Raw genomic sequence first — 15,223 nt, 5'->3', positions numbered from 1 at the left:
GTGAGTTTAAGGTTGCAGCTTTAAGGAGGCAGATCTCCCTAAATTTAGTAAGTGGCGCTATGATATAGCTAATATTTGTATGGGGTGTTAGGGGAGGGTGGTACCTCTGGTGGGGGACACGTCCTGCTCCTTCTGGGGTAGTTTGCCCATCTTTGGTTCCCACCCTGCACTCATCTCTCACCCTCGGCTCCCAGTTACAGGTAGGAAGCAGTGTTGGTCTGCTGTAATCGAAACAAAATAATATAAATAAAATAAAATAATAAAAAGTGTGCATGCACACGAAAGCTCATACCAATAACTAACTTAGTTGATCTCTAAGGTGCTAAGGCTCTGTGAGTTAAACCATAAAGCCTATGTGACCGGGTGAGCTCCAGTTGCTTGGTCCCTGCTCCTGCCAACCTAGCAGTTCAAAAGCACGTCAAAGTGCAAGTAGATAAATAGGTACCGCTCCAGCGGGAAGGTAAACGACGTTTCCGTGTGCTGCTCTGGTTCGCCAGAAGTGGCTTAGTCATGCTGGCCACATGACCCGGAAGCTGTACACTGGCTCCCTCAGCCAATAAAGTGAGATGAGTGCCGCAACCCCAGAGTCGTCCACAACTGGACCTGATGGTCAGGGGTCCCTTTACCTTTTAAGGTGCTACTGGAAGAATTATTATTATTATTATTATTTTGTTTCGACCTCAGCTTCCAGAAGTTGTCAGCATGTGACAGTGGCCACATCCCATGAACAGCTTTGCCTGGCCTTCTGAACCAGGTAAGGGTAGCTGAGGGGTTTCAAACCCTCTGTGAGTTGGAGCCTTCCCCTGCATGTAAAGACAGGCTCTGGCAGATTTAGCGGATGAGACCAATAGTGTATCCAAAGGTCAAGAAAGTGGTTTCTGCATGTGCTGTAGAGGGAAGTGAGGGGCAGATGGGAGCCCCATGTCAGAGAATGGAAACTCTGATCCTAAGCCTCTGCTGCCTTGCGGCTGTACTCATTAATGAGAAAGGCTTTGGGAGTAACCCGTACCCACTGCCTTGTGGGACATCTTTGGGAGAAGAAAAGGCTAAGGAGGAGTAAACCCTACAGAAATCCAGAGTGGAGTCCCTAATATGGTTGGATGGTGCCTTGTATGCCTCCTTCCGGCAACTCCTGCAGCCCAGCTGATGCCAAATGTAATGCTGCTTTGGACTACATCAGCAAGGCCGAGAGTGGGGTCTTGTCTGGGCAGCCCAGGATCTCCATAGCACCACTGCTTAAGCTTGTGCTCTGAGGAGGTAACCTCCATGCTGCTAACACAGCGGTTTGACTTCACCCCAGGAGGAGCACTCCATTGTCTCTTGAAACAGCCAGATGCCAACAACAACATTTTGCTTGATAAGGAAGATGTGACAGTGTAAAATGACAGGTTATACTGGTTTTCCTGTTTGGGAGATCAGCTGATAAGAGGTGTCATTAAGAAACAAAGAGAGCAGAGTATTGGGCCATAAAGAAAGATTAATAATGCAAATATTGCCCTTCCTCTGCCACTCAGTAGTGGACATGGACAGAAGCATTGGGAGGGTGAGGTTGTCATGGTTACAGGGGCCATGATGCCACTACAGGAAAAAGTACCCATTTGCAGTGTGTGTGTGTGTTTTTAAAATGGAGGCTGCCAGGAAGACCATGAGTGATGGTGTAAATAGAAAGGGAAGCTGCATCTGGCAAGGGGTTCTGAGAACAAGAAGTAGGGAGTGGACAGAACTCAATGCAGGCTGGTAGGGAGAGTCTGTACCCAGACACTGGGTGTGGTGTAGTGGTTAAGAGCAATAGACTCGTAATCTGGTGAACCGGGTTCGCATCTCTGCTCCTCCACATGCAGCTTCTGGGTGACCTTGGGCTAGTCACACTTCTTTGAAGTCTCTCAGCCCCACTCACCTCACAGAGTGTTTGTTGTGGGGGAGGAAGGGAAAGGAGAATGTTAGCCGCTTTGAGACTCCTCTGGGTAGTGATAAAGCGGGATATCAAATCCAAACTCTTCTTTGGACCCAAGCTTGCTGAAGCTATGGGAAAAGCAACAAGAGACACTCTTGGGGTGTCATACTATGCACCCCTTCAGCCAAGATCCTGGTTGACACTACAGTCACTGTTGTGCCTTATTTTTTTCCAAAGGAAACACAAACCCTGGTTAAGTTCCAAAACACTTGGAATCTCACGCCGCTCAACAGAGATTGGAGTGGCCAGTAACAATATGTTTTGAATAACAATTTCAGTTGAACCGTAGGATTTCTGAGTTAGAAAGAACTCTAATTTGAGGAGGACAACCTCTTGTCAGTAGCCCAATCCCCTGGACGCAATATCACAGAAACAGTCTGACAAGCACAGAACAGGGTGGAACTATCACTGCTTGTGATCTGGACACCTCCTTACCTCACCTGGGCTGCAAATCCCTCTGTATGTCATTTGTTCTACTTTTCCAAAGTTGCACAATTCTCCTTATGAGTAAAGACTATGGCAGAATAGTAGCTGAGTGGTTCCTCCTGCTCTCCGTCACTTGTTAATACTTCCCCATCTTCCCCAAAGAGGGGACCTACATTTTGTTCCAGACATAATTAAAGAAGGTTTTTAAATTGTTTTTCATTTTCCTTGCAAGTCATAGGTCATTATGGGATTTAGTCTTCTTGACACTGTCATTATAGGTTCAGAATACTTTTAAATTCATCCTTGTTTATGTCCCTTCTTTCATCTCGTATACATTTCCTTTTTTGACTGAGTGGTACTGAAGTGTGCATACACATCATAGGATCAGACTGCAAATAATATGTTTTCTATTTAGTTATTTAATTATTTGGTACATTTATATACCACCTTTTTCTTCCTAGGAGCTCAAGGTGGAATACATGATCCCACTCTTCCTTAAATGCTCTTTCTTCCTGATCTCTTATTTTACTGGTTAAACTTGCCATTTCTGCATATTCCATCAATTTTGTCTGCCATTCCTCCTTCATTGGTACTGTTCATTCCCTCCATTTCTGGGCGTATGCCATTCGAGCTGCTGTGGTAGCATAAAGAAACAGTTTAAAAATTAGATTTTAATTACATTTGTTTTACTTTTAAAAGGCTAAGTTGAGTCATTGAACAATTGCATATACAAGCAACCAAGGTTGGATAACAAGTAAAGAGCAAAGTTAAACACAGAGCATAAAGTCTATGACTCACAGTCCCCTGATCCTTTTCACTAGTTACCCATCTTCCTCAAACTTCTACCAGCTGATGCTCTGAAATTGGAAACGTATGTCATTCTTAGGCTACAATCCTAAATACATTTTATAGGGAGGAAGTTCTGTTGAGTTCAGTGACACTTGCATCTGAGTAAACATGCTTAGGATTGCACTGTTATACTCAAAAAGAGAGGAAACTAGAGGGTTGTATTCAAGTAGGTTATAACTCAGAATAGACACATTGAAATCAATTGACTTGCTGTTTACATTAATTGATCTCGATGAACATACATACTCCACCTCCCTATTGTCCTCATGTGTTCAAATTAATTCATTCCTTTTACTTTTCCCCTCTGCATACATACGGGGAATCTATTGTTTGGGCTTCCTCTCCAAACCAGGATTGCAAACCAAGGTTTGAAGCTGGTTTGCACAATTCAAGTTTGAACAGGAAGCTTAAACTATAAACTGGCAATTTCCATGTAAAAGGGAAAATCGTTTGCTGCAAACCAGGGAGTTTCTATTTGGCAGAGTGAGTGTTCAAAGTCCAAGGCTGCGTCATGTAACACCCATAGTTTGGCACTTTTGTTAACTAACCCTGTCCTCATTCCTCCCTCAGTTCTGGCTTAAGAAACTACACTACTGTGTAGCAACCAACCCTGCTTTTAACAAGTTTAGGATCTGACTGCTGCAGTAAAATGCATATCATTGTTCTATTCGGTCTGGAAAAAAAGACATAAAGATTTGGAGGGATGAGGCTGGGAGGCATGCAGACTTCCAATTTAGATGAAGAAGCCAACATTTGCTTCTCTCAGATTTTCCAGATGTTGATCTTGGAGAGATTCTCTTAGTCACCCAACTGCAAGCAGCAGGAATGCTGGCTGGCTGAGATTTGGCTGAACAGAGTTTCTGCCTTAGATAAATGCAAACAGTAGAAATAGTTTAGCTATTGTGCCAGACTTTCATCCTTTCCAGAATGAAGCATTTAAGATGTGGTTCTTAAGGCATCTGGAGGAAATGGGGTCAATGTGTTAATAAGTCTGATAGTTTTAAAAGAGCTATTGTGAAGCAAAGGGATATCACAGGATTCCGAACTACATTTTTATCTCCTTATTTACCTTTTTTTTCTTTTTTGCACATCGCAATCTCACAAGATGAACTTATGTCAAATCTGCAGCCAAATACATTTTCGATCATTCCTTTCTTCTAATTTACTGAAAAGGTAAAACATCATGCAGATGTCCTTGATATTTGTATCTATCAGTTTAAAAAGTATGTTATTATTTGAGCTGCATAGGATAACCTATCACTCATTTCTATAGGTAGAATGAATTGTCTCAATCACAACGCCTCCAGAAGGAGCGAGAATAGTTTCCACAAATATGGGAATATTTCTTTTTATATACTGTTTCTCTACAGATCCTTTCAATCGAACGCTGTAGAATTTTTATTGGAATAATGGCTCACTTAACACGAGGTAAGTGGAACCTGATTGTGTGTTTTCTGGAGGAGAAATGGGCACCCTTATTGAGATCTTTGCTTATTTGTGCTGCTTACCCATTGATTTCAAAGTGATTACTCAAACATGTTTTTGAAAGTTACAATTCATTTTTAGTGAGAACCCCCCTCACCCAAATGTATTACTTCAAAAAGTTTATGTATTCCAATACCTATGAAGATGAAAAGATGAGAAACAAATATGAATTAAGATCCCATAAATGACAGGAAGGATGCCAGCCCATTGTTATGGAAACTAACTGAGAAAATACTAATATACATGTACAGTGGTACCTCGGGTTACAGACGCTTCAGGTTACAGACTCTGCTAACCCAGAAATAGTACCTCGGGTTAAGAACTTTGCTTCAGGATGAGAACAGAAATCGTGCACCGGCAGCACAGCGACAGCAGGAGGCCCCATTAGCTAAGGTGGTTCTTCAGGTTAAGAACAGTTTCAGGTTAAGAATGGACCTCCAGAACGAATTAAGTTCTTAACCCGAGCTACCACTGTATTATTGTGAAGTGTGCTTCCAGTTTTAATCTAGATAAAAACTCTGTCCCAAATATCAAAAGTTTTAAAAATGCTGGCATTGGCATAGGATCTTGCTACAGATTCAGAATGCTTCTTTCTGGCCTTGAAAAAAATCAGTTAAAAAAACCCCAATAAAGAGCAGCGTTTAGCTATTTTTATCTTTTTAAAAAAACACAAAACCAAGAACTAGCTCTCAGAAAGGGCAGATGTGGTTTTCCTGCTATAGATCAAAGGCCAGCAATTGAAATGCCAGCACTTGACAAAGGAAGGCCATCCTTATCGTTTAACATGGAAAGAGTAAAAGTATAAACGGAAATGCTAGGCAATAACCATCCTTCCTCCAAACAACAATTGAGCCTTTATCAATTGCTTGTTCAAAATCCATTTTCCCCTAGCAGCAGACCCCCAGATTACATTTTGAAGACCATGCTGTAGTTATTGCTCAGTATTTTATAACAACAGAACTAGTGTAGTGCAGCAGTTACAGTATTGGGACTGGGACCACAAGATCCACGTCCAAATTTCCACTCTGCCGTGATGCTCATTGGATGACCCAGTCATACAGTGGTACCTCGGGTTAAGTACTTAATTTGTTCCGGAGGTCCATTCTTAACCTGAAACTCTTCTTAACCTGAACACCACTTTAGCTAATGGGGCCTCCCGCTGCCGCCGCGCCGCGGCTGTGCAATTTCTGTTCTCATCCTGAAGCAAAGTTCTTAACATAAGGTACTATTTCTTGGTTAGCGGAGTCCGTAACCTGAAGCATATGTAACCTGAAGTGTATGTAACTCGAGGTACCACTGTATTTCCACTGGGATTTGAGATGATAATATGGGTGGGAGGACTATTGTGTATTCCTCCTTAAAGAAAGGGTAGGGTTAAAATGTAGAAAGTTAATAGCAAACAGGTATTAAGGTCATTTTGAACTTGATTTTTTGGGAGATTGTGATTGGCCCAAGATCACCCAGTGATCTTTGTTGATACATGGGAATTTGAATCTTGGGTCTCCAAGGTTCTACACCTACAGCCTAACTACTACAACATCCTGGTTTTTAGGATAAGACACATTTGAACTATGGATGCTGGTAAATCCAAACAAAACTATAAATACCACAGCAGCTGGTTTGCCTACTGTGTACAAAAAAAGTTTTGGGTGATTCCCTCTATCCTCACTCTTGAACAGTGGGCAGAACTAAAGTTTTGGCCAGGTAGCCAAAATCCTTTGAGTAAATGTCAACAGAAGTGTTTTTATTTAGTGTGCATGCTTGAATTCTGCAACTCGTACACATGCACTAAGGATACTGATATCAACCACAATCTGCTGGTACAAGACATCACAAAGTGTGTGTGTCTTCTCTGGAAAGCCATCCACAATCCACTGAGGCAGTGAGTGATGACGGAACAACGTGACAGTGCATTTGGCTGTGGAAGACATAAAATCTTTAACCCACTTCTCCATACTTTAAATTAGAATGCAAGCACAGGCTCAGCTGACCATATTTGCCAGCTTGGGCTGTATGCTGCCATGGGACTCTGTGTCTGGACCTGATCCTTGCCATGCTAAGATACCAGAAACATCTGGGGACCACATACCAGTGGTGGGTGAGGCCTAATGAAAAAGTCGTCAGAACAATGAACGTGATGTCACACAGGAGGCTATAGTCCAGCCACACAAAACCCAGAGCTTTCTATATACACATACACATCGTTCCATCCTCCATCCAGGCAAGCAAGTCATTTTCACAGTTCAAGGACACATTTCATCCAGGCAAAAGCTGGTGCCAAATGTATTTCTTTGCTTTCCTTTGGACCACATCAGCGAGGCTGAAAAGGGGGTCTTGTTCTCTACACGTAGCACAGGCTTGCGCCCCAGAGAGGTCGCTTTGGTGCTGCTAATATAGCAACAACAATGTGGAAGGCAGCAGTTACGAGTTACATGTCTCCGCAGTCACGCTGTGATTCTCCAGCGTTTTGACTTCACCCCCGGAGGTGCACTCCATTGTCTCTTGAGACAGACAGATGCCAACAGCAATGGAAGGGAAGAAGGGAGTAGGATAGTCCACTTGCTCTTAGGCCTAGTTTTAATTGGGAGGGGGGAAAAAAAACCTGTTTCTGGACTGTACCATTTTAGAATGCAGGTGGGAGTTCACAAGGTTGATTGTTCTTAGCAATACAAAAACAAAACAAAACAAAAACAAAAACTTGCTCTTAGGCCTAGTTCTAATTGGGAGGGGGGGGAAAAAACCTGTTTCTGGACTGTACCATTTTAGAATGCAGGTGGGAGTTCACACGGTTGATTGTTCTTAGCAATACAAAAACAAAAGACAAAAAACCTCCACCTAGAAAATGTGCATGTTCAGGATGCTGTACTACAACCATTTCCCCTAACATCTTGTTTTCTTTGAGCATGGTGGCAATTTTTTTCCTATTGAAAACTGTTCATCCATATGAGTCCCTGCACGTAGTTTTCAGTAGTACAGCCTGGACATAGGTGTATCACCTCAGTGAAAACAGCCTAAGTTTTAGACCTCATGAGATTCCTCTCCATAATAATTCATAGTTTCTGACAACTCATTGGCTCTGGAAAAAAGGTATCATATACAAAATTTGGTATACAGGTATCATATACAAAATTTAAAATCAACAGCTGTTGTTAATAACACTACTTATTTTCAACTTAAGCTGAATATATCCAAGAGCACCTTTTAAAACATTTATATCGCTCAGTAAAATCTATTTTCTTTCCCTGCTTCCTCCCAAATTTGAATTGACACCCTAGTTTAAATCATGATTTTTCAGTGCCAAGCCATCAGCAGTTTTTTCCTGGGAAATTACCACAACGAAAAGAGCTGATTTTCTGCCCAAAACTAAACCATAAACATATGTTTCTAGCCAGTGTCTGCTCCCAGTGTGGGGAAAGTGGGGCCAACTTGACTATGTGCTAACAAATGTGAGGCAATGAAAGGCCTGTGCTTCCCTGCTGCTGTGAGGGAGAGAAAGCAGCAAAACACTCTTCTACCCAGCAAGGAAGGTGCATTTGCTTTGAGCAATCGCAGGGTGGCAGTACAGAAGTAAAATCACTCCATTTGCAAATTTGAATAACTATTAACACACCCCAGTTGGATTGAAATGATTTACAGCATTTGTTCACGTGGGTGAATTTCATACTTTCCCAGAAGCTTATCTTTAACTTTCCATGAATGATTTACTACATTTTATTAGATAGCCTAAACTGCATGCGCTTAAACACACGCTAAGCCTAAGGAAAGCAAAATAACTATGTGCAGCACTTTGAACATGAACACTGCTAGTGAGTTTCTGGCGCTGCAATCCTGTAGCTCAGGGGCAGCTAACCCCCCAGCTTAGGGGCCTGATTACTCGCGCATTTTGAATGCATGCAAAAATATGCATGAGGGACTTTAGGGTAGCTACACCCATTTTTAGCTACACTGGCCACTGGCATGCGCACCTGGGAGGGCTGGCTAAGGCTAAATGCCACCCTTGGGTCAAAAAAAGGTTGCTCACCCCTGCTGCAACTACTTTCCTATGAGTAAGTCTAACTGAACGCAGTGGAGCTTACTTCTGAGTAGGCATGTGTAGGATTGTGCTTTAAGGCTCTCTTGTCATCACTCATTAACTGTTCTGTGGAGAAAATTATTCCAGGCTGATGAGACAAGTTACAGAGTAGTCCTATTGTTCAGAGTAGTCCTTTTAAATCACTCCCACTAGCAGAGTGGGGGGAAACAAGTCGGAGTTGTTCTTACAACAAAAAACCCACAAACTTTCATCAGTACAAATACATTTCTTTTTATTCCTACCCCTGCTATAACTACAATTCTGTGTACTTGCCTGTACATAATTTCCATTCAAGAATAACAAATTTATTTAGGCATGCCTGAATGTCAGATTGCAGCCTGTAATCATTAAGCCTGCTAACTGACAGGTAAAAAGTAATTTTTAACCTTGCCACAACCCTGTGAGGTAAGCAAGTTTAATTACTACAGGCTGCAACCTGGCACACAAATGTAGCAAAGAAAGGAACAGTCAATTGTATCAATGCCAAGCAGGCTCACAACAATTTTCTGTGTCACTAGTGGCACAGAAGGCCAAAGCGTAATGGCATAAATGAAGGCCAGTAAAGAGTATTATAATGCACTGTACGTAGGGATGCCTTTGAGAAGTTTTCGAGAATTATGGCTGGTGCAAAACATGGCGGCCAAATTGTTAGCTGAAACTGATGGCCAAGAATATCATAGGGGGATTAAAAGAACCTAGCTAGATACTAGTTTGTTCTGAGCTCAGCCTTTAAAACCCCAAACGGCCTGAAACCTTCTAAATCAATACAGTGCTAATATATATGGTAACAATCAGCCATAGAGCAATAAAACAGTAGATTTAAATAGCATTTTTTTAAAAATTAAATATTTAAAGAGCTCTTTGCCTAGGGAAATAAAAGAGTGTTTTCCTGGTGCCAAAATAACCCCAGAGTAGGGGAGAGCATTCCACAGCTGGAGTGCAATGACTGAAAGGATCCTCTTCCTAGGAACCACCTACCACACCTTCCTTGTCAGGGGCATTTAGAGAAGTTTTAAAGGCTTTTAATTATATTTTCTACTTTTTAGGGCAGAATCTTTTACTTTTGGGCCATTGGCTGAATGGCTAGAGCAGGGTTAGCCAACGGAGTGCACTTTAGATATTGCTAGTCTATAGTTTCCACCATCTCTGGGCATTGACCATGCTGGATGGGACTGATGGGAGTTGGAGTCTAATAACTACTTGAGGACATTGTAGTAGCTACCCTTGGGCTAAACACCACTGCAATGAGAGATATGCCATCAGAAGACAGGAGAGGAGAGCACTTACATGATTACCTATAGCCCTTCCATCAATGGCCACCACCACTCTTTGATGGCATAATGTTACACCAGCCCAATACCTGGGGCAAATCATTTGCCTCTTCTTGTCAGAACATAGTACATGGTGTCACACAACACCCAATCATAGCTCAGCATTCCAAGTACGTAAATTCCACACAGGGAGAAGATAACTCAGATGATAGGCCATGTGGTTGTACAAACCTGCTGCTCACAAGGGGGACCTTTGGAGATGGAAAACATGGAGAAGGAACACTCTGCACACAAATGAAGGACTTTGCACAAAGCAGCTTAGCTTCACAATACATTGGGGAATTAGTGAGTAGTGCTAATGTGTTCTCCTAGAACCCTGGTGAATACCGTATTTTTTGCACCATAACACTCACTTTTTTCCTCCTAGAAAGTAAGGGGAAATGTCTGTGCGTGTTATGCAGGGAATGCCTACGGGTGGCATTCCTACGGATTTTCCTCCTCTAAAAACTACATGCGTGTTATGGTCGGGTGCGTGTTATAGAGTGAAAAATACGGTACCTTGCTTTGAGACATCAGAAACCAACACTGAACCCCACACCACTTCCAACAACTGGAGGGAGTGGGTAGCTGTAGTCAGTAGAGAACACCTCACACAAATAATAAAGGGAATATAGAACACACACTATAATGTATAACTGTTGCAACTGTCTCTGTTCACCTTCCCAGGCTTATTCCCTTGGAAGTGCATTTAGCATTGCAGCCTAATTGTGCAATGCTCTTATCATACGCAGTAGAAGTATTTGCTGTGGTTCCTTGGTCAAATAAAGCCGTCAAAAGAAAGTAAGATACATGCTATGGGAAAATTGAAGGCAGGGCATAAGGAACACCTACTTTCTTCCACAGTGTTTAATAAAAGACTGCAGTTGTTGCTTCTGAAGCATTTATAGAAGTTGGTTGGTTTGTAATACACTCCGGTAATTACACAACCAAAGTGTTTGTACTTACTTCATTGTGCATTTTCACTTTTGCTCCTAAACTCGTCACATCTTGCTATTCTTTTCCTTTGGCTTGGAGTTGTTTCACATTACAGAATTAGAGGCTAGGTTGTGTTTGCCTCAAAGACGTGAGGTGAGTACACAACATGCCATAAATTGTTATGTACACTGGCCAGAATCCAAATAACCATGAAACTAGTTCCATAAGCCCTTGTGCACTTTAGACTTACTGTTCTTGAACAGAAGATACCAGGGCCATATAGGAAGTGCTCTTGAAATGGACAAGCATAAAGAAAGGATTTGTGATAATAGTATCATAGAATTGTTAAGGTGGAAGGGACCACGAGGGTCATGTAGTAGTCCAACCCCTGCAGCGCAGGAAACTTTTGCCCAACATGAGGCTCAAAACCACAGCCCTGAAATTAGGTGTCTCATGCTCAAGACAGGCATACAAATAAGTAAGTACCGATTTTAGAAGCTGAGGATACTGTGAAGCTGTAGGGACATAAGAAGAGCCCAGCTGAATCAGGCCAAAGGCCCGTCAAGTCCCGCATTCATTTCTCCCAGTGGCTGATCAGATGCCTGTGGGAATTCAAGAAGTGGAACCTGAATACAAATGCCCTTCTCCCACTTGTGATTCCTTGCAACTGGTATTCAGAGGCATATTGCCTCTTATGGTGGGTGTAGAACATAGCCATCATGGCAAGTAGCTATTAGTCTCAGTCTCCAGGTAATAATGGATGAAATGATTTGTAAAAATTCATATATTTCTGATAAGTGTGTATCAAGAGTTTATGACTTCAAATGAAGTGGAGAAAGGAGAAATATAATTTGATATAGATCATTTGCTGTCAGTTGAGAAACCAGTTCTTAATAACATTAGAGAGGAACATCTCTCCCCACCTTTACCCTCAGGAGCACTTACACTAATGCAGTTTATGGAAAACATCCAATAGGTTTCCTTTGTTGGACAATTATTTTGAAACATTTACAGGACAGGGTGGGGCGAGAGAGAATGATTGCATTTTATGAAGAGTCATGCAAATGTAGGAAGTGATTTTAACATGTCCTTGCTGTCAGTTTTATAGGAAAGTTTATCTAAAAAATGAAATTACAAAATATCCACTGATGTGGATTCTATATTTTACTAAATTTCATTTGCTCTGTCTGAAGGGAAAACAAGTGTTTTATCATTACATTGTGCAATGATATTTTTCATTAAAATAAATAATTTTATAATAAGGTGGTCTGGTGGGAATAAAATTATATATTGAACTATTAAAAGATGGGTTTTTAAAACAAAAACCTAGACACTGTGAAGCTGTGCATACATTCATATGTGCAAATAACTTTGAGAGCCTACCTTACTATCAGACATCTCCTGGTGGCTATCTTCATCACCATTTGTAGAGTATAGCAATTTTTCTGCAGCAGGACATGCAAACAATTTTCTCAGTGCCATCTTGGTTCACATATGTTTGCTATTCAAGAACAGCAGAATAATGAAAGCATACTTGCAAAGAAAGCGAAGAATGGCTGGGCAGTAAGCAAGGATCCTCAAAGGGAGATGCAGAAAGAGCCACATAGTTGGTGTGAGATACATTTGGCCGAGCAGCAATAGATGTCTGATGACTGGACACAAAGTTCATGGCAATCTTGTAGGTCGGATACTGGTGATAAGTTGGGAATGGCTAGGAGTGTGAAATTAAAAAAGTAATGAAATAATGTCATTCTTCAGAGTTGGTCTTTCCCCCAAAATCCCAAGATATTTTGACAAGCCCAGCTGTTTCAGTGTTATGTACTGAAGTTCTCACCCTGGGCCAGCAGGGGGATACTGTAGATAGCTTTCACTCAGGTCCACATATGCAAATAAGGGATTGAAAGTGACGTTCAGTGATTGGATAGTTACAGAAAGTGGTTACTGTTGCGTTCTAGCAGAGTTCTATATAAGCAGGCTGGCTGAACCCTTCAGTTCAGTTCTGTTCTGGCCTGTGAATAAACAAGAGCTGTTTGAAGAATCGCTGTGTCGTCTGATATGTTCACCCACAACTTAACATTCAGGTTCTAGGGTAAAAAAGCACAATCCTATCCTTGAGTTACATGTGCTAGGTTGGAAAGGGTCAGTCCAAAAACTCTTCCGCCAGCATAGCAGGACCATAAGACGTTGGATGGTTAAATGGGGGTGGAAATTACATTTCATCTTTGGGCCTTTTCATACCTTCATATGGAAGCAATCAAAACTGTAGTATAATTTTAATTCCATTTTCTGTACCTTTTGAGAGATTTAGAAAAGTATACAACAGAGAACTACATTAATTGAAGCATCTCTCACAGCTTTTTAAGACCAAACGTTATCCCATAAAACAACCTTTCCCATAATATTCTCCTGGAAAAGGAAAGTTTTCCAAAACATTTGAAATATTTGCATGAAGTCAGGCAGCTTTCATGTGGTTGGGTTGGGAAACAGGACTATGAAAGTCCTGCCTGTACTCTTACATGGTAGATGAAAACCAGAGTAAGGCCTCATATGTCTGAAACAGCATCTCATTTTGGGCAAACTTTGGGCAAACTAAAAAAAGCTGAACAACTTTTGTGTCCAGATTTTCATTTTTTGAAATATGGCAACCCTACTTTGCACACCTGGATACCCATTTTTAGTTTGATGTAAACCCTAGGTATAGCTTCCTTTCTAAACAAGTACCGGTATTCTTATAGGGTTCCAGTCTTATGGAACTGACTGGTAATAATACACATATAGTTGTTAGACAACAGATTATCAAACAATAGCCACAGTGGAGCTGTCTATTTTCAGTCATGGAAGTCTCCTCAAATAAAGGGCACTTCTTCAATGTACAACTCCTGAAAACATGCATATACAAGCTAAATTTATAAATATACAGAAGCCACTGGGGGAAGTTATCCAGAGGTTTGGATAAAGGAATTACATCAACACTCAATGACACATTTCTCTTCTTGTTTCCATCTTTTATTTTGGAATCTGGTTCTGCTTGCACACTTTCCATAGGCATCTAGTTGGCCACTGTGAGAACAAGATGCTAGATGGGCCTTTGTTCTGATCCAGCAGCTCTCTTCTTACATATCTTATTATGTATGAGTCCTAGAGAGCATGTCTGGGCAATTTTAGGGTGGATGGGAGCAAACAAACAGAGATTTAATCCATGTAAGAGATGGCAGCACTGTGGGTGGGAAAATCTGAACAGCCAGGCGGTATGTACTCGAGGCGGTTATACTTCCCCTGAAATATCAAGTCAGTAGCTTGGGAGTCCTGCATTCAGTGCTGCTGATGGAGGTGCAGGTGGCACTGGATATGAGTAGCGGTTTTATCAGATTTGGCTGATTCGCCAGCTATGACGCTATCTAGCCAAAGAGGACTTTGCCTCAGTAATTCATGTCCTGGTTACATCTAGATTACCTAGTCTACTTGCAATCACTAGAGTGGGACTGCCTTTAAAGGCAGCTTGGAAGCTAGAAGTACCGTTGAAATATACTCAGAGTCGCAAAGTGATTTCAGGCTCTTTATTCAGCTCATAGTGGTGAGGAGGAATGAATGGAAGTCCCCTCACAGTATCTGCTTTATATACATTATTTACACAATGGGCTGCACATGATTGGCTAATTCCGGAATTCTACTGTAAGCCAATCAGGTTGTGGATTCACTTCTATCTGGAGCAGGATTGGGTGGTTCCTGCCAACCAATCATACTGCTGCATTGTTCTAGGACCAATCAGACTGCTGCATTCTGAATCCTATTGTTCTAGGACCAATCAGACTGCTGCATTTTGGATCCTATTGTTCTAGGACCAATCAGACTGCTGCAGTTTGGATCCTATTCAACTCAGTACATAACACCCCTCCCCTCTAAGTTCCAGTCCTGCCCGGGAGGTCGCATTCATAGTCCTCAAGGTATGCCGGTGGCCTACGTGTGCGTTGCGGCCTAGGGTGTTCCCTGGTCCGGGCTCCAGGTTCTGGCTCGTGTTCCAAGGATGCTGGCTGTGATGGGGCTGTTTGGTCTGGTGCAACCGGCTCGCTCAGTCGTGGCTCTGGTTCCGGTGTCCTTTCGGCCTCACGGGTCCTCTCTGTATTTACTGATTCTGCCTCTCCTGCTGGCCCCTCCTGCTCCATGGGCCTCACTGCCCCGCTGTTCGCTTGG

General features: G+C 42.0%; 2 long non-coding RNA genes across 2 annotated transcripts; one reads left to right on the top strand and one right to left on the bottom strand.

Moving 5' to 3' along the window:
• The first annotated feature begins 90 nt into the window (after positions 1-90).
• Positions 91-13,111, top strand: LOC308479407. The gene is made up of 4 exons (XR_013987665.1): positions 91-200; positions 685-754; positions 4,600-4,657; positions 12,543-13,111. It is a non-coding gene; the product is annotated as an uncharacterized lncRNA (long non-coding RNA).
• LOC308479560 lies at positions 2,782-4,396 on the bottom strand. The gene is made up of 2 exons (XR_013987726.1): positions 4,299-4,396; positions 2,782-3,014 (listed from the first exon to the last, which is right to left on the bottom strand). It is a non-coding gene; the product is annotated as an uncharacterized lncRNA (long non-coding RNA).
• Positions 13,112-15,223: the final 2,112 nt, after the last annotated feature.

Source organism: Podarcis pityusensis (assembly GCF_964106645.2).
Source record: "Podarcis pityusensis genome assembly, chromosome: 1".
In the NCBI taxonomy this organism is placed as follows: Eukaryota; Metazoa; Chordata; class Lepidosauria; order Squamata; family Lacertidae; genus Podarcis; species Podarcis pityusensis.
Note: the sequence above shows the minus strand (reverse complement) of the source record. Positions and strands in the feature narration are given on the sequence as shown.